Source organism: Macaca thibetana, chromosome Y, assembly GCF_024542745.1.
Source record: "Macaca thibetana thibetana isolate TM-01 chromosome Y, ASM2454274v1, whole genome shotgun sequence".
Taxonomy (NCBI): domain Eukaryota; kingdom Metazoa; phylum Chordata; class Mammalia; order Primates; family Cercopithecidae; genus Macaca; species Macaca thibetana.
In genome coordinates, this window is record NC_065599.1 from 12022648 (window position 1) to 12043727 (window position 21080).

Consider the following 21080-nt stretch of genomic DNA (forward strand, 5'->3'; position numbering starts at 1 on the left):
TAATTTTGTTTTCGTATTTTTATTTATTTATTTATTTATTTAGAGACAGAATTTCGCTCTTTTTGCCCAGGCTGGAGTGCCGTGGCGCGATCTCAGCTTACCGCAACCTCCGCCTCCCAGGTTCGAGCGATTCTCCTGCCTCAGCCTCTCGAGTAGTTGAGATGACAGACGTGCACCACCACGCCCGGCTAATTTTTGTACTTTTCGTAGAGATGAGGTTTCGCCGTGTTGGCCAGGCTGGTGTTGAACTCCCGACCTCAGGTGATCCGCCCGCCTCGGCCTCCCAAAGTGCTGGGATTGCAGGCGTGAGCCACCGCGCCCGGCCTGCTGGTTTTATAAGTGTCTGACGGTTCTCCCTCCACACGCTCTCTCTCTGCTACCACCTTATGAAGAAGGTGCCTGCTTCCCGTTCGCCCTCCGCCATGACTGTAAGTTTGCTGAGGCCTCCTCAGCCATGTGGACCTGTGAGTCAACACGGCCTCTTTCCTTTATCAATTACCCAGTCTCAGGCCAATCTTTATAGCAGGGTGACCACGGACTAACACGGCAGGCTCAGAACAGAGACCCCCATCCCAGGAAAGAGATACGGAATGCCAGGCTGGGGTTCTGTGGGACCTTGGAATGGAATCTGTCGTGAGAAAGGAAATCATGCCATTAGAAGGAAACAGACTTTGAGATCCACCAGGCCTTTGGGCCAATGGCATAACCATTCCGAGTGATTTTTATTTTATTTTGTTTTTTTGAGACAGAGTCTCACTGTGTCATTCAGGCTGGAGTGCAGTTGTGTCATCTTGGGGCTCTCTGCAACCTCCGCCTCACAGGTTCAAGTGATTATTCTGCCTCAGCCTCCCGAGTAGCTGGGGTTACAGGTGCATGCCACCGCACCTGGCTAATTTTTGTATTTTTAGTAGAGACGGGGTTTCATCATGCTGGTCAGGCAGGTCTCAAACTCCTGATCTCAGGTGATCTACCCATCTCGGCCTCCCAAAGTGCTGGGATTACAGGCATGAGCCACTGTGCCTGGCCTTTTTTTGGTTTTGTTTTTTGTTTTGGTTTTTTTGAGACAGAGTCGTGCTCTTGTTGCCTAGGCTGGAGTGCAATGGCATGATCTTGGCTCACTGCAACCTCCACCTCCCAGGTTCAAGCAATTCTCTCACCTCAGCTTCTCAAGCAGCTGGGGTTACGGGCGCCCGCCCCAGTGCCTGGCTAATTTTTTGTGTTTTTTTTTTTTTTGAGACAGAGTCTCGCTCTGTCGCCCAGGCTGGAGTGCAGTGGCCGGATCTCAGCTCACTGAAAGCTCCGCCTCCCGGGTTCCCACCATTCTCCTGCCTCAGCCTCCCGAGTAGCTGGGACTACAGGCGCCCGCCACCTCGCCCGGCTAGTTTTTTGTATTTTTTTAATAGAGATGGGATTTCACCGGGTTAGCCAGGATGGTCTTGATCTCCTGACCTCGTGATCCGCCCGTCTCGGCCTCCCAAAGTGCTGGGATTACAGGGTTGAGCCACCGCGCCCGGCCAATTTTTTGTATTTTTAGTAGAGATGGGGTTTCACCATGTTGGTCAGGCTGGTCTCGAACTCCTGACCTTAAGTGATCCCCCACCTCCCCTCGGCCTCCGAAAGTGCTGGGATTACAGGCACGAGCCACCATGCCCGGCCCCGAATGTCCTTGTAACACGAGCGTTTTTTGATGACAAAAAGTCCGTGCATCCAGCTGGCACATCAGAGCCCAGTAACTGTCAGCGACCGATACCACCTCACTCAGACCAGGAACGGCTCCGAAGCATCATACCCCCAAAATACACTTGGCCTCTCATCCCGCAAGCAGCCACCAGCCTTTCGCTACAATAGGCTTGGCCCTCAATCCTGCAAGGTTAAGAGGATGATGGTGCACACGGAAGGGTAAGAATTCATCTCCTAAGACAACGATCCCAGAGGCTCGGTGAGACCTGCGTCCCCCAAACACCCCCAGGGTGACCTGCAGCGTGGCGCCCGACAGGCCACACACAGTCACATCCATCTCCTCTGCTGCCCCTGGTTCACAGGAAACCAGCTCAGCCCACGATGTCCATCCTTCACTTGTCTCCGAGGGATGGCTCTGAGGCAGGTCCCACACGATCCCTCAAAGGTCTCAGCATGATGGACCCTTGGGTGGTTCTTTGGACCCCATTCATGCTGTGTTCTCTTCTTCCTCTTTCTTTTGTATTCCCCGTCTCCATCCATGCCCAGAATCGTTTTTTGTTTTGCTTTTTTGAGATGGAGTTTCACTCTTGTTGCCCAGGCTGGGGTGCAATGGCGTGATCTGGGTTCACTGCAACCTCCGCCTCCCGGGTTCAAGGGATCCTCCTGCCTCAGCCTCCCGAATAGCTGGGATGACAGGCACGTGACACCACATTTGGTTAATTTTTGTATTTTTAGTAGAGACGGAGTTTCACCATGTTTGTCAGGCTGATCTCGAACTCCTGAGCTCGTGATCCACTTGCCTCGACCTCCCAAAGTGCTGGGATGACATGTGTGAGCCACCACACCCAGCATTTTTTTTTCTTTTCTTTTCCTGAGTCTAAGTTTCACTCTGTCGCCCAGGCTGGAGTGCAATGGCACGATCTCGGCTCACTGCAACCTCCGCCTCCTGGGTTCAAGTCATTCTCCTGCCTCAGCCTCCCGAGTAGCTGGGATGACAGGTGCACACCACCACACAGGACTAACTGTTGTATTTTTAGTAGAGACAGGGTTTCGCCATGTTGGTCAGGCTGGTCTCAAACTCCTGACCTCAAGTGATCCACCCACGTCGGCCTCCCAAAGTGCTGGGATGACAAGCATGAGCCACCGCTCCCGGCCGACACCCAGGATTTTGCTCAGGGCGTGTTGCAGGAAGAGTTGAGACTACAGCCCTCCACATCCTAACCTTCCTCGTATCTTCAAAGACCCTATTAGCAAATAAGCTTCCTTTCTCACCTTCAGAGCACGAACCTGCAATTATTTTAAAGGGCGTATGGGAAGCAGCATTGAATATCCTCCCCATCCCTAAACCAACGGCTGCAGATAGAATCACGTCTCCACACCTGGCCTGCACGGATGTGCTTGGATTTCAGGACTGGCATTCTATTTCTGGGACGGTCTAGGCCTCCCAGGCCTGGGTGAACAGCCCCCGAAAACTTCACGGTGTGCTCAGCCCCGAAACGTTGCGTATGCAGCAGAGAAGCTGATACAATGGCTCGGACCCCACCGCAGCTCCAGGCCGCCTTGTCCATCTGTCCCTTGCGTGGGCACCTTGTGAGGGCAGCTGCCAACAGCCTGGTTTCCCAGGGCAGACGTGGGGACCTGGCCGGGGCTGCTATTTCTGTCCCTCTCTTCCTCCAGGGCCCGTCAGTTTTCCGTTCCACTCTCAACATCAGGCCCTCAGCTCTCCCGGGACATGAACGCATCCTGTTCCTGGTTTCCTTCAGAGAAACAGCCCCAAATGACCTCACGGCGGTCACTAAACCCACCGGGGTTCAGCCGGCGTCCTCAGATCAAGCTCAGATCGGCTCAGACACCTTCAAACGCCATGTCAGAGAAATGAGCACATTCTTCCCTGCAACCTGCAACCCGGACTCACAAAACATGACGCATGGTCCCCACGAGATGCAGACATGAGCCTGAGCTATCGACATCGGTCTGTAGCACCCGGCCTGAGGGTCTGTAGCTGCCCCACAGAGAGGTCAAGCAGGTGGACAGCTACGCACAGCCGTCGTCCCAGAAACTAAGAGGGAATTCCTCCTGCCTACTGGGTTTTCCGCTCTGACATTGGTCTCCCTAGGCCTTCAGCCTGGAGCTCCCACCCTCAGCTGTCCTGGGTCTCAGGCCTTCAGCCTGGAACTCACACCCTCGGCTGTCCTGGGTCTCAGGCCTTCAGCCTGGAGCTCCCACCCTCAGCTGTCCTGGGTCTCAGGCCTTCAGCCTGGAACTCACACCCTCAGCTGTCCTGGGTCTCAGGCCTTCAGCCTGGAGCTCCCACCCTCGGCTGTCCTGGGTCTCAGGCCTTCAGCCTGGAACTCACACCCTCGGCTGTCCTGGGTCTCAGGCCTTCAGCCTGGAGCTCCCACCCTCGGCTGTCCTGGGTCTCAGGCCTTCAGCCTGGAGCTCCCACCCTCGGCTGTCCTGGGTCTCAGGCCTTCAGCCTGGAGCTCCCACCCTCGGCTGTCCTGGGTCTCAGGCCTTCAGCCTGGAGCTCACACCCTCGGCTGTCCTGGGTCTCAGGCCTTCAGCCTGGAGCTCCCACCCTCAGCTGTCCTGGGTCTCAGGCCTTCAGCCTGGCGCTCACACCCCTCGGCTGTCCTGGGTCTCAGGCCTTCAGCCTGGCGCTCACCCCTCGGCTGTCCTGGGTCTCAGGCCTTCAGCCTGGAGCTCCCACCCTCGGCTGTCCTGGGTCTCAGGCCTTCAGCCTGGAGCTCCCACCCTCGGCTGTCCTGGGTCTCAGGCCTTCAGCCTGGAGCTCCCACCCTCGGCTGTCCTGGGTCTCAGGCCTTCAGCCTGGAGCTCCCACCCTCGGCTGTCCTGGGTCTCAGGCCTTCAGCCTGGAGCTCACACCCTCGGCTGTCCTGGGTCTCAGGCCTTCAGCCTGGAGCTCACACCCTCGGCTGTCCTGGGTCTCAGGCCTTCAGCCTGGAGCTCCCACCCTCGGCTGTCCTGGGTCAGGCCTTCAGCCTGGAGCTCACACCCTCGGCTGTCCTGGGTCTCAGGCCTTCAGCCTGGAGCTCCCACCCTCGGCTGTCCTGGGCCTCAGGCCTTCAGCCTGGAGCTCACACCCTCGGCTGTCCTGGGCCTCAGGCCTTCAGCCTGGAGCTCACACCCTCGGCTGTCCTGGGCCTCAGGCCTTCAGCCTGGAGCTCACACACCCTCGGCTGTCCTGGGCCTCAGGCCTTCAGCCTGGAGCTCACACACCTCGGCTGTCCTGGGCCTCAGGCCTTCAGCCTGGAGCTCACACCCTCGGCTGTCCTGGGCCTCAGGCCTTCAGCCTGGAGCTCACACCCTCGGCTGTCCTGGGCCTCAGGCCTTCAGCCTGGAGCTCACACCCTCGGCTGTCCTGGGTCTCAGGCCTTCAGCCTGGAGCTCCCACCCTCGGCTGTCCTGGGTCTCAGGCCTTCAGCCTGGAGCTCCCACCCTCAGCTGTCCTGGGTCTCAGGCCTTCAGACTCAGACGGGAGCTCATACTCTTGGCTCTTCTGGGTAGAAATTCAGACTCAGACTGGAATTCACACCCTTGGCTCTTCCAGGTCTCCAGCTTTTCACACAGCAGATTGCGGGACACCTCAATCTCCGTAATATTATGAGTTTATTTCCTCCAAGAACTCTCATATATTATAGAGTTGTTAAAATACATATGTGTGTATTGATAAATATGTAAATATGTATAGAATATATAAATATTTATAAATTATATAAAAGAAATACATTTGCCTATGTCCTCATCTACCTAAAGATATAGACAATAAAACACATATATTTATATATATAAACCTTGCACGCCCAGATAAAAATGGATCTCTTATGTATATATAAAAATATATTCTATTGGTGCTTTTCTCTGGAGAACACTAACTCATGTAACGATATATCTTTTTTTTGGGGGGTAAACAATTTTATTTTTTTAAATTTTATGCCGCAAAATTATATCATGCACATTCACAAATAAGAAACTTGTCTTTAGGACATTAACCATTGGAAGTTTTCACCCGACTCACATACTTTTTCCTTTTAAGTTGCTATTGGGTTAACTGATATTTAGCATTTGCTCTGAAGTTTGGTAAAACGTGTCATCAATCTGTTACGAGAGAATTCACATCTTTTGCTAAGTGTTCTCTGGGCTTGCACGTACTCTTGACCAAACAAAACACCCCCTGGCTCCATACTCTAAACTATCTTTGTAGCCTACGTTATAAGATGGGGAAAGTCAAGAGAAATCTTTGTTTTGAGACGGAGTCTCACTCTGTCACCCAGGCTGGAGTGCAGTGGTGCAATCTCGGCTCACTGCAAGCTCCGCCTCCCAGGTTCCCGCCATTCTCCTGCCTCAGCCTCCTGAGTAGCTGGGACTACAGGCACCTGCCACCACGCCCAGCTAATTTTTGCACTTTTAGTAGAGACTGCAACCTCTGCTCCCAGGGTTCAAGCGATTCTCCTGCCTCAGCCTCCCGAGTAGCTGAGATTACAGGTGTCCGTGACCACACCTGGCTCATCTGTGTATTTTTAGTAGAGACAGGATTTCACCATGTCGGCCAGGCTGGTGTCGAACTCCTGACTTTGGGAAATCTGCGCACGTGGGCCACCCAAAGTCCTGGGATTACAGACATGAGCCACCACTCCCGGCCTTTATTTTATTTTAGATTCTGGGGATGCATACGCAGGTTTGTTACAAGATATATTGTGTGATGCTGAGATTTTGGGTATGAATATCTATCTATGACTTAGTTACTGAGCTTAGCACCCAAAAGGTAGTTTTTCAGCCGTTTTTCTCCCTCCCTCCCCTTTCTAGGAGTCTCCAATACCTGTTGTTCTCACCTTTTTTTTTTTTCTGAGATGGAGTTTTCACTCTTGTCGCCTAGGCTGGAGTGCAGTGGCGCGATCCTGGCTCACTGCAAGCTCCGCCTCCCGCGGTTACGCCATTCTCCTGCCTCGGCCTCCCGAATAGCTGGGATTACAGGTGCCCACCACCATGCCCGGCTAATTTTTGTATTTTTAGTAGAGGCGGGGTTTTGCCATGTTGGCCAGGCTGGTTTCGAACTCCTAACCTCAAGTGATCCTCCCACCTCAGCCTCCCAAAGTGCTGGGATGACAGGCCTGCGCCACTACACCTGGCGACCTTTTTGTATTTTAGTAGAGATGAGATTTCACTGTAGATTTCCTTTCTTCTCTCTGACTCGAACCTGAAATTAATGAAAAATGCCACCGAAAGATAAAATGTTAAAATGGGCATCCCATGTGTTGGCAAAACACACCTGCTCCTGAAAAATAATAACAGGGAACCGGGTGCGGTGGCTCACGCCTGTAATCCCAGCACTTTGGGAGGCCGAGGCGGGCGGATCACAAGGTCAGGAGATCGAGACCAGCCTGGCCAACATGATGAAACCCCGTCTCTACTAAAAATACAAAAAATTAGCCAGACGTGGTGGCGGGCATGTGTAATCCCAGCTACTCAGGAGGCTGAGGCAGGAGAATGGCTTCAACCTGGGAGGCGGAGGTTGCAGAGAGCCGAGATCGCGCCACTGCACTCCAGCCTGGACGACAAGAGTGAAACTCTGTCTCAAAAAAAAGACAATTAAAAAAAGCCAACCAATGATAAAATGTTAAGATGAGCATCCCATGTATTGCCCGAATACACCTGCTCCTGAAAACAAACAAACAAACAAACAAAAACAAAAAACAAAAAACAAAAAACAAAAAACAGGGAACTAGGTGCAGTGGCTCACGCCTGTAATCCTAGTACTTTGGGAGACCAAGGCAGACGGATCACGAGGTCAGGAGATCGAGACCAGCCTGGCCAACATAACGAAACCCCATCTATACTAAAAATACAAAAAGTTAGCCGGGTGTGGTGGTGTGCGTGTGTAATCCCAGCTACTTGGGAGGCTGACGCAGGAGAATTGCTTGAACCCGGAAGGCGGAGGTTACAGTGAGCTGAGATGGCACCACTGCACCCCAGCCTGGGCGACAGAGCAAGACTGTGCCTCAGAAAATAATAATAATAATAATAATAATAATAATAATAATAATAATATTCTATCTATTCAATTACAGTTGTCTTTACTTTTTCATTACTTTTAGCCTTTTATCAACACATTGTTTTCGAGATCACATCTTTAATTTTCTTGTTGTTGAGACAGAGTCTCGCTCTGTTGCCCAGGCTGGAGTGCAGTGGCGCGATCTCAGCTCACTGCAACCTCTGCCCCCCGGGTTCACACCATTCTCCTGCCTCAGCCTGCTGAGTAGCTGGGACTACAGGCGCCGCCACCTCGCCCGGCTAATTTTTTTGTATTTTGTAGAGATGGGGTTTCACCATGTCTGTGCCCGGCTAATTTTTGTATTTTGTAGAGATGGGGTTTCACCATGTTGGCCAGGCTGGTCTCAAACTCCTGACCTCAGGTGATCTGCCCGCCTCAGCCTCCCAAAGTCCTGGGTTTATAGGCATGCGCCACCATGCCCGGCCTTTGTTTTATTTAAGATTCTGGGGGTACATGTGCAGGTTTCTTACAAAGGCATATTGTGTGATGCTGAGACTTTGGGTATGAATGATCTCATGACCTAGCTACTTAGCTTAGCACCCAGTACGTAGTTTTTCAGCCCTTCATCTCCCTCCCTCCCCTGTCTAGGAATCTGTAATGCCTCTTGTTCCCATCTTTTCTCTTTTCTTTCTTTCTTTCTTTCTTTCTTTCTTTCTTTTTTTTGAGATAGAGTTTTCGCTCTTGTCGCCCAGGCTGGAGTGCAGTGGCACAATCTCGGCTCACTGCAACCTCCGCCTCCCAGGTTCAAGCGATTCTCCTGCCTCAGCCCCCCGAGTAGCAGGAATTACAGGCATCCACCACCACGCCCAGCTAGTTTTTGTACTTTTAGTAGAGACTGCAACCTCTGCTTCCCGGGTTCAAGCGATTCCACTGCCTCAGCCTCCCAAGTAGCTGAAATTACAGGTGTCTGTGACCACGCCCGGCTAATTTTTGTATTTTTAGTAGAGACGGGGTTTCAGTATGTTGGCCAGGCTGGTCTCGAACTCCTGACCTCAGGTGATCCACCTGCCTCGGCCTCCCGCACTGCTGGGATGACAGGCATGAACCACCGCGCCTGGTCTGTTGTTCTCTTCTTTATGTCCATGAGGACCCCATGTTTACCTCCTGCTGATAAGTGAGAACATGCGGCATTTGGCTTTGTGTCTCTGTATTAATTCGCTTTGGAGAATGGCCTCCGGCTGGATCCAAGTTTCTTCAAAGGACATCGTTTCATTCTTTTTCATGGCTTTGTACTATTCTGTGGTGTCTATGCACTCCGTTTTATTATTCTTATTATTTTTATTTATTTATTTTTTATTTATTTGTTTTTGAGACAGAGTTTCGCTCTCGTCGCCCAGGCTGGAGCGCGGTGGTGCCATCTCGGCTCACTGCAACCTCCACCTCCCGGGTTCACACGATTCTCCTGCCTCAGCCTCCCCAGTAGCTGGGATTACAGGCGTCCACCACCATGCCCAGCTAATTTTTGTATTTTTAGTAGGGGACGGGATTTCGCTATGTTGGCCAGGCTGGTCTCGAACTCCTGACCTCAAGTGATCCACCTCCCTTGGCCCCCCAAAGTGCTGGGATTACAGGCATGAGCCCCCACACCCAGGCTGGCTTGAGGGTTTGTACCCTGTCTTTTCCCTGAGCCGTGGTTCAATATTCACTCATTCTTTCGGGGTGACAGATCCTTCCGTCTCAACCTCCTCCTCACACGAATGACAACGGCCCACCATCGCTCCTCACAAGCAAGGATGCCGGAACTCGGGAACCTGGTCCTCAGTCGTGAAACCTGCCAATCCTCAGGGGATGTTGAGGGTATGAACCTCTCCCGTCCGTGACCCAGTGTCAGAGCCGGAATGATCAGTGCCCAAGGTCTGTTGGCTTGTCACAGTCTGGCCGTGTACCAAAGACGTCGCAATTCACACAGCTTTAGAATCTAAAAGGAAACGTGTTCTGGGTTTTTTTTTTTTGGGGGGGGGGTTTGGTTTTGTTTTAATTTCAGAAGAAACAGGAATCTGTTCTGGGGATTGCCACGGCACTTTGCCGCTGGTGACAACGTCGAGGAAAATCATTCTCCCTCTTTTCCTCTCTAGAAAATTCTCAGGGTTTTCTTCGAGTGGGGCCCCCTGGGAGCCAGTGATAGGGAGGTGGGCGGTTAACGGTGCCGCCCAGAGACCGAGCGATGAGCTCAGCCCTGCACACCAGTGTTCAGACAGTTACACAGGAAATTTCACAACAGGCTTCCTTTCCACCTAAGCCTGAGTCGTAACCGTGGTTGTCCGCTCGGAGGTGGAGTTTGCAGAATTTGCATTCGGAGATGATCGTGCCAGCCGGCGGGCCACCCAGCGGGGAGGCTACCCTTGCAACGTTTGCTGGAGAGATGGAACTGGAAGGGCAGCTGTCTGCCACCAGCAAGCACTTTCTTAAGCACTCTGGGTGGCCAGGGCTTGCAAGCTGGTGGCTGACCCTCTGAGTCCTGGGCTCTGAGGCACACGGCCGTCGACTTACGCGTTGGATTCCGTTACCTGGAGAACCTCTGAACTCTCACCTGCTCCTTCTGCCACTGCTTCTGCACGGGTGAGCTGCCGGGCTGGCCGTTTCTTCTTGTTCTGTGTTGTCAAGGGAGACGAGAGGGTCGCTGGGAGGGTCTGTGTGGGGTGAGAACATGGGGGAAGACGGTGCAAACCCCATGAAGTATATTCTTCTCACGCTAGAGGAGACCAGGTGTGCAAATCTGCAAATTCCCTGCGAAGGAGACTTTGCAGAACCGCTTAGCGGGGAAATCCTCACATTTTCCAGGGATGCAAACCACCTTTCCTTTAAAAACTCATTCCATGAACTTTGGGAGGCCGAGGCGGGCGGATCACGAGGTCAGGAGATCGAGACCATCCTGGCTAACAAGGTGAAATCCCATCTCTACTAAAAAAATACATTTAAAAAATTAGCCAGGTGCAGTGGTGGGCGCCTGTAGTCCCAGCTACTCGGGAGGCTGAGGCAGGAGAATGGCGTGAACCCGGGAGGCGGAGCTTGCAGTGAGCCGAGATCGCACCACTGCACTCCAGCCTGGGCCACAGAGCGAGACTCCGTCTCAAAAAAATACATAAATAAATACACACAAAAAACTCATTCCGTGAAATGCAACTCTGTTGAGGTTAACCTGAGAGAGGGTAAGCAGCTGGGGCTGCCGCTCGTAACTCATTTATGCCGGAGGTTGCAGTTTCTTGAATGTTTGCAATCTGACCTTGGCAATGACCTTGAGCTGTGGGCTATAAATAACTCCCGAATGCTTAGCGTTCCCATAATGGAACAGTAGGCATCAAGTCAATGGGTTTGAAAGCCCTGTGGGTGCCTGGATGAGCGTGGTGGCCCCTCGCCACCCCCTCGGTGCCAGGGAGACCCCAGACCCGGGTCTCACCGCCCCCTCAGTCCTCGTTTGCACAGGTCCACTTAGAAACCCTGATTCCTTGGGCTTTTTCAGATCCGTCACTAAAAAGCTGGGAAAAGCCAAGTTCCCACGCGCAGACCTGGTCGAGGGAGATCTGGGAATTCCCAGCCACACACACAAGTGCTGCTGCTGTGGCACCGTATGTCACGTTTCTATGAAGAGGAACCGTGGTCACGCGGCTCTGTTCCCAAAAAGAAAAGGGTATTTTTTGGGGTGTGTGTGTGTGTGTGTGGTTGTTTCTTCCCATGTTGTTATGTTTCCGTAAGGTGAATGCGCACGCGGAAACGCGAGGCCCCTGAGTAAAAAGCACCAAGGAGCTGAAACCCCTGACGAAGCAGGTGCATCTGACCACGCCGTCCAATCTCTCCTTCCTGCTCTGTTCCTCCTTGCATAGCCCACTTGACTTTGGCAAGCAGCACCAGATAGTAGCATGTGTGTGTGTGTATATATAAAATATATATAAATATATATAATATATAATATATAAAATACAGAAATATATTATTATATATAAATATATGATATATTATATATAATATATAAATATAAATATATATTATATATAATTTAAATATATAAGATATATAATATATATTATAAATATATAATATATAAATATATATTATAAATATATATTATATAAATATATATTATAAATATATAATATATATAATATATAAAAATATATAACATAATATATAAATATATAAGATATATAATATATAATATATTATATATGATATATAAATATCTTATATATAAATATAGAAGATATATAAATATATCATATATAAATATCTTATATATAAATATATAAGATATATAAATATATCATATATAAATATATATAAGATATTTAAGATATATAAATATATAATATATATAAATATATAATATATATCTTATATATAAATATATAAGATATATGAATATATAATATATAAATATATATAATATAATATATATAATTTATAATATATAAATATATATAACATATATAAATATATATTATATAATATATAACATATATAAATATATATTATATATAACATATAATATATAAAAATACATAATATATATTATATATATATTTTTTTATGGCGGTGACACACGCCTGTAATCCCAGCACTTTGGGAGGCCAAGGTGGACGGATCACTTGAGGTCAGGGGTTCGAGACCAGCCTGGCCGACATAGTAAAACCCCGTCTCTACTAAAACTATAAAAATTAGGCGGGTGCGGTGGTGCCCACCTGTCCTCCCAGCTACTCGGGACGCTGAGGCAGCAGAATCACCTGAACCTGGGAGACGGAGGTTGCGGGGAGCCCAAGATCCAAGATCGCGCCACTGCACTCCAGCCTGGGTGACAGAGTGAGACTCTGTCTCCAAAAAAAAAAAAAAAAAAAAAGGAAATTATCCCACGTTGCAAAAACAGTACTTTCACTTGGGCACTGTCACACAGATGCCAGTGTCCTGCGTGCACCAGGACGCTGCCACTTTTCCAAATATGGGCGTCCCCGACCCCCAGGGGGACAATGAGGTCAGAGGCTGAGAGAGGGATGCATGGGACTCATCGGACGGTAGGCAACCGTGTCTTTGTAAAAGCAAGTGCGTTTCAGATGCCTTCTGCCAGGTCCCCACCTGGCTGCGCCACTAACATGGACCAAGCTTGGGGTGGGTGGGAGAGATGAGGTCCCCTGGGAGAACCACAGAGACCCTCCCTCCCTCCAGTGCTACCCACACTGCATTTCTGGGTTTGCCACTTAAGGTTCTGGGGGAGAAGTGATGGCTTGGGGTTGATAACAGCAGAGTAGCTATTGCCAGTGGTGAATATGGACAGGTCTGGACTTGGAGAGGCCCCTGGCCTGGGCAGATGGCCCCCTCTTGTCTGAGTCTCTCTCCTGCTGCCCTGTCCTCCAGCCCTGCCTCTCCATCAGCACCTCCTCGTTGGCTGGGCCTGGGCAGGGTCCCCAACCTCCCTCCCACAGCCCCTCTTCTGTCCCTGGAGGCACTGAGGTGGGCGGAGCAGGGTCCAGGGATCCCAGTGTCCACCTGGCTCCCTGCTCTACCTCTCTCGGGCTAGGAGTTTCTGCACGGCCCCCGGGAGACACACGACCCCCTGCAGAAGGTGCAGAAAGAGGGTGGGCGGGATGGGTGCCCCCAAGATTACCCCCAAGGACTGCACTGAGCTCAGGGAACTCCAGGGACGGTTCTGCAGCTCACACTGTCGCTCCCCAGGGACGCAGGATCTGTGTTCATTTAGGACAAAGCAACAGATATATCTGTGTGTGTGTGTGTGTGTGTGTATATTATATATAATTATGTAATATATAAATAATATATAAATAAATATATAGTATATGTAAATATATAATATATAAATAAATAATATGTAAATATATAATATATTTAAATAATAAATATATACATATATAAAAATAACAAATAACATATAAATATATAATATGAAAATAATAAATAATATATAAATATATAATATGAAAATAATAAATATATAAATATATAATATGAAAATAATAAATAATATATAAATATATAACCTATTTAAATAATAAATATATGAATATATAATATGTAAATAATAAATAATATATAAATATATAATCTATTTAAATAATAAATATATAACTATATAATATGAAAATAATAAATAATATATAAATATATAATCTAATTAAATAATAAATACATAAATATATAATATATAAATAATATATAAATATGTAATATATAAATAATATAAAAATATAAAATATATGCATAATAAATCATATATAATCTATTTAAATAATAAATATATAAATATATATAATATATAAATATATGATATATAAATAAAAATATATAAATATATATTTAAATAATAAATATATAATATATAAATAAAAATATAAATATATAATATGTTTAAATAATAAATAGATATACCATATAAATACAAATAATATATAAATATATAATATATTTAAATTATAAATATAAAAATATATAATATTTAAATAATATATAATATATTTAAATAATAAATACATAAATATATATCATATAAATAAGAATAATATGTAATATATTTAAATAATAAATATATAAATATATAACATATAAATAAAACATAATATATAATATATTTAAATAATAAATATATAAATATATAACATATACATATATATTATTTATGGCTCCAACAATCTCTTTCATTGCCTCAAGAAAGCAGTCTTCAGAAAATTTTTTCAGAAGTTGATATGTGTTTTTGTTGGTTAGTTTTACACTTTTTACTTCTATAGGTTTTGGGGAAACAGGTGCTATTTGGTTACACGAGTACGTTCTTTAGTGGTGATGTGTGAGATTTTGGAGTATCCATCACCTGAGCGGTATACACTTGAACCCAATTTGTGGCCTTTTATCCCTCATCCTCTTCCCACTCTTTGCCCTGGAGTTCCCAAAGTCCATTGTGTCATTCTTTTTTTTTCTTTGTTTTCTTTTTTTTTTGAGGTGGAGTTTCACTCTGTTGCCCAGGATGGAGTGCAGTGGCACAATCTCGGCTCACTGCAACCTCCTCCTCCCAGATTCAAGCGATTCTCCTGCCTCAGCCTCCTCCTGAGTAGCTGGGATTACAAGCATGTGCCACCTTGACCGGATAATTTTTGTATTTTTAGTAGAGATGGGGTTTTACCATGTTGGCCAGGCTGGTCTCGAAATCCTGACCTTGTGATCTGCCCGCCTTGGCCTCCCAAAGTGCTGGGATGACAGGTGTGAGCCACCGCGCCCGGCCATTGTGTCATTCTTTTATGCCTTTGCATCCTCATAGCTTAGCTCTCACTTATGAGTGAGAACATACGATGTTTGGTTTTCCATTCCTGAGTTACTTCACTTAGAATAATGGTCTCCAATCTCATCCAGGTGGCTGCAAATGCCGTTCTTTTTCATGACTGAGTAGTATTCCATCATATATATGTGTGTATATATGCACACACGTCTATATATATACACATATGTGCGTATATGTATATACACATATGTGCGTATATGTATATATGCATGCACGCATATATGATGTATATATGCATGTACACATACATGGTGTATATACGCATGTACACACATATATGATGTATACACGCATGTACACACATGTATGATGTACACACGCATGTACACACATATACGATGCATACATGTATGTATACACATATGTATACACATACACACATATATACACACATATATGATGTATATATGTATGTATACATATATGTTTATGTACACATATATACACATACACCCATATGTGTGCATATATACATGCATACACATATGTGTATATGTACATGTGTATGTATACATATGTACACGTTTGTGTGTATATGTATATGTGTATATATACACATGTACACATGTATGTCTGTGTGTATATATACATATATGTGTATGTGCATGTGTGTATATACACATATATGCCTGTAAACATGTGTATATATACACACATATGTATTACCTACACATATATGTACATATGCATATGTTTGTATATCTATATACATATATGTATGCATATGGCACACATCTATATGACTATATATGTGTGTTTGTGTCAGTGCCGGCATTTGTATATATAAATATAGCACAGCTTCTTTATCCACTTGTTGATCCATGGGCGTTTGGGCTGGCTCCACATTTTTGCAGTTGCTAATTGTGCTGCTATAACCATGCGTGTGCAAGTATCTTTTTCGTATGATGAGTACTTTCCTCTGGGTCGATAGCCAATAGTGGGACTGCTGGATCACATGGTAGTGCTACATGTAGCTGTTTAAGGAATCTCCACACTGTCTTCCATACTGGCTGTACTAGTTTACATTCCCACCAGCAGTGTAGACGTGTTCCCTGTTCACCACATCCACGCCAACATCTGTAATTTTTTTATGTTTTGATTAGGGCCATTCTTGCAGGAGTGGGGTGGTATCGCACTGTGGTTTTGATTTGCATTTCCCTGATCTTTCCTGATGTTGAGCGTTTTCTCATGCCCCTGAGCCGGGCTGGGACCTCGAAGGCTGCATTGACGCTTTTGGGCAGATTGCTCTGCTCCAGGGAAAAGGTGCTGGTGCCCTGAGCAGAGGGACGTTGTGGAAGCAGAATGTGTGATTTTCTGGCCAAGGAGGCCTCCATGGGAGGGAGGAATCCCAGGAGACTCTCTATGGCTGGGAAGGGAGTGGCACAGACAGAAGCAGGTGGCAGGTGCCAGGTTGTGTTGGTTTCAGATGATGAGTTGGCAGAGTGACAATACACTGTCCAGGCTCCCCAGGAGTTCATGAGCTGGGGGTGGGCTGAGCATGTGGACCCCTCGGGCTGGGTGCCGTCAGGCTGTGAGGGGAGCCTGGACATTGTTTATGGGAGACTCAGTGAGCAGGGGGATCCCTGAGGGAGAGAGCGTGCAGGAAGACGGGGACCAGGACAGTTCTTGGGGTGGAACCAATTGTGAGACACAAAAGACACAGGCTGTCTGCTGGGGCACTAGTGACATTTGAGGGGGGTATTCCCTGTGGTGGGGCCATCCTGGGGACTGTAGGGTGTTGAGCAGTGTCCGTGGGCTCCAGCCACAAGGTGCCAGGAGCACCCACAGTTGTAACTATTAGAAATGTCTCCAGATATTACTCAATATCTCCAGGTAGCAAAATCACCTGCTTATCTAACACTGTCTTAAAGATAGATGAGAGACAAATTAGATAGATAGATGATAGATGATAGCTAGAGAGATGATAGATAGATAGGTAGATAGATGACAGAGAGAATTGAAAATAGATACATACATAAATTAGATAGCTAGATAGATACATACATACATTCATACATACATAAATTAGATACATACAAGGATAGATAGATAGGTACATACATAGATAGATGGATGCATAGATTAGATAGATGATAGATTAGAGAGATATGTAGATAGATGAGAGATACATAGGATGGATAGATTCATACATACATACATACGTACCTACATGCAGATAGATAACGGTGATGATAGAGAGATAGATTGATAATAGAGATAGATAAAATAGAATAGATACATACATACATAAATTAGATACATACTTACAAAATAGATTAGATAGATACATGCATACATGGATAAATAGATTAGATAGATACATAGATAGATGCATAGATTAGATAGATGATAGATTAGACAGATACATAGATAGATGAGAGATAGATAGGATAGACAGATACACAGATACATGCATGCATAGATATAGATAGATAGATAGATAGATAGATAGATAGATAGATAGATAATGGTGATAATAGATATATAAATAGATAATAGAAATAGATAGATAGATAATGGTGATAATAGATAGATAGATAGATAGATAGATAGATAGATTGATAGATAGATAGATAGATAGATCGATAGATAGATCGATAATAGAAATAGATGATAGATAGATGATAGATAGACAGATAGATAATAGATGATAGATACATAGATAGATGGATGGATGGATGGATAGATTGATAATAGAAATAGATAGATAGATGATAGATAGATAGATAATAGAAATTGATGATAGATAGATAGATGGATAGATATATAGATAGATAATAGAAATAGAAAGATGACAGATAGATGACAGATAGATAGATAATAGAAATAGCTGACAGATAGATCAATAATAGAAATAGATGACAGATAGATCGATCGATCGATAGATAGATAGATAGATAGATAGATAGATAGATAGATAGATAGATAGATAGATAGATACTTAGATAGGTAGATACATGGATACACAGATGGATGACAGACAGAGAGAGAGAGATTCTCTATACTAAAAGCAGGGTCTTTCCACGTCAACACTGTAGACATTTGGGGCCAGGTGATTCTCTGTGGTGGGGCTGTCCTGTGCACTGTAAGGTATTGAGAAGCATCCCTGGCTCCACCCAGCAGATGCCAGGACCACCCCCACAGTTGCGACAACCAGAACTGTCCTCAGACATTACCCAGTGTCCCGTGATGAGAAAAATCACTCCTAGCTGAAACCACTGTCAAACGGTAGACATAAATGATAGAGATAAGAGATAAATGCTAGAAAGGTATAGAGAGATGATAGATAGAGAAGATTAATACATAGGTGTAGGTGCCAGATAGAGAGATAGATAGGATATGTAGATAAATTGATAAATGATAGATAGGATAGATAGGTATAGACAGATAGATAGACACTAACAGAGACTCTCATTCTCAGGCAGGATATCTCAGCCTCAGCACTGCTGACATGTAGGGCTGGAGGATTCTGTGTGTTGAGCCTATCCTCTGCACTATAGGGCATTGAGCATCGTCCCGGGTTCCACCCACCATGCGCCAGACACACCCCCTCCAGTTGTGACACCCCAAACTGCCCAAGGTATAGACAAGCATCCCCACTGGAACAGAATCTCCCGCAATTCTGAACCACAGCATGGGAGGCCGGCAAGATAAGACAAGATGATCCTTCCAGAGATCTGGAAGGAGAAGCAAGACCATGTGCCATCCCCCAGGTCTCAGAGAGAGAATGGGCTGGGTCAAGGGACTGTGGATCACTTCCCTCCATTTCTCCATCTCCTGATGTGCTGTATGCATGCTCTTGTTTCTATAATAAAGTAAGTAGAATTCAAGAGACTCTGTCATTACAAGCCGCAGATGTGTAGATTAAGCAGACATCCCCTGTGCAGATCAGGTCTCAGGGGAAATGGCGGGTTTATTCTCCACCTTTCCAAGACCAAGGGCCCCTCTGTGTGTAAGGTTATTCTCGTCAAACTTGCTTATCTGCCCGAGGACTAAATGCTGGCTTCCACATGTGACATTTTTACTTGCAAAACTGGACCAATGGGGAGCGTCATTCATACTGTCCCATGCAACAAAAGGAACTGAAAAGGTGCAGGAATGAGGAGACTCAAATCCACACTCATTCAAAGAGACTGAAATCCACACTCATGCAAAGAGACTCAAGTCCACACTCATGCAAAGAAACTCAAGTCCGCACTCATTCAGAGACTGAAATCCACACTCATTCAAAGAGACTCAAGTCCACACTTATGCAAAGAAACTCAAATCCACACTCAGAGACTGAAACCCACACGCTTTCAAAGAGACTGAAATCCACACTCATGCAAAGAAACTCAAGTCCACACTCATTCAAAGAGACTCAAAATCACATGCATTCAAAGAGACTCAAATCCACACTCATTCAAAGAGACTCAAGTCTACACTCATTCAAAGAGACTCAAGTCTACACTCATTCAAAGAAACTCAAGTCCACACTCACTCAAAGAGACTCAAACTCACATGCATTCAAAGAGACTCAAGTCCACACTCATTAAGAGAGACTCAAACCCACATGCTTTCAAAGAGACTCAAGTCTACACTCATTCAGAGACTCAAACCCACACACTTTCAAAGCAACTCAAGTCCACACTGATTCAAAGACACTCAAACTCACACACATTCAAAGAGACCCAAGTCCACACTCATTCAAAGAGACTCAAACTCACACGCATTCAAAGACACTCAAATCCACACTCAATCCACAGACCAGAGCCAGCCTCTTGGAAGCACTTGCTCCTCTGGGCTTCCCTGGGATGTTTAAAGTGGTTTTGAAGATGTCCTATGAGGATGAATGCAAGACTTTGAGTTCACACGGTGCTGATGGGCAGCTCCTGGTACTCAGAGCTGTGATGACCTCCTCAAGGGGCAGTTGTGCAACAGTAGCTCTGATGGACTCTCCAGGAAACCACTCTCAGCAAGGAGCCCTGTTATGTGCACACCTGCATGAGCCTCTCAGCCAGTGGTTGAAATGGGCATGTTGCAGACAGCCTCCCGGTGAGATGCAAGAAACGAAACCTGAAGCTCAGTGAAGCTGAAGGCTTCCCAGGCACCAGCTGGTCAGCGAAGGGGCTGTTGTCCATCTACAGTGTCCACATGTCCATCACAAGCTCTTGGCACCAACACAGGCAACTTCTAGCACACTCAGTCTCTTACCCTAGGGTTGGAGGAATTCTGTCTCCAGGTATTTATTTATCACTCATCTGTTCTGGGGCTGGAGGAGAATGAGACTACCCCTGCACTCAGGACAGGGACAGACCAGCAGGTGGCCACATGTGGAATAGAAACAGGAGATACTCCTTCAGTCTCAGCCACAGGGAATGAATGAGCAGGGTCCTTGTAGGGACTGTGACTTTGTAGATGAGAGACCAGAAGAGATTACCATGGCCTCAGTACTGTTTGTTGGATGGTTGAATGGATGGTTGCATAAATAGATGGGTGAATGAATGAGTGAATGAATGAGTGAATGAGTGGATTAGTACACTAGTGAGTGGATGGATGGATATGGAGACAGGTGAATGAACGAGTGGATGAATGGATGGAGGGATGGATGGATGGATGGATGGATAGATGAGTAAATGGATAAGGAATGAATGAGTGGATGAATGAATGAATGAAGGGATGATTGGATGGATGAATGAGTACATGAAAGAATAAATGGATGGATGGATGGTTGGATGAATGAATGGATGGATGAATGGATGGGTAGGTGGATAAGAAATGAATGAATGAATGAGTAGATAAACGAATTAGTGAATGAATGGATGCATTAATAAATGAATGGGTGAATGAATAGTGGATGGATGGATAAGTGGATAGATAAATGGATGGATGGATGGAGGAGTGGGACAGGAATGAATGAATGAATAAATAGATAAATGAGTGAATAAATGGATGTATGAATAAATGAATAGGCAAATGAATAGTGGGTACAGGGATAAGTGGATGGATAAATGGATAGATGGATGGATGAACAGATGGATGGATGAGTGGATGGATAAGGAATGAATGAGTGGC

The 21080-nt window shown here is 45.9% G+C and overlaps 1 protein-coding gene across 1 annotated transcript in view; it reads left to right on the plus strand.

Moving 5' to 3' along the window:
- The first annotated feature begins 9993 nt into the window (after nt 1-9993).
- Nucleotides 9994-21080, plus strand: part of LOC126947142 (P2Y purinoceptor 8) — a 74102-nt gene continuing 63015 nt past the window's right edge. Inside the window, exon 1 of the mRNA XM_050777781.1 lies at nt 9994-10312. The gene's annotated coding sequence lies outside the window, so the exon portion shown is untranslated. The remainder of the gene's footprint in view (nt 10313-21080) is intronic.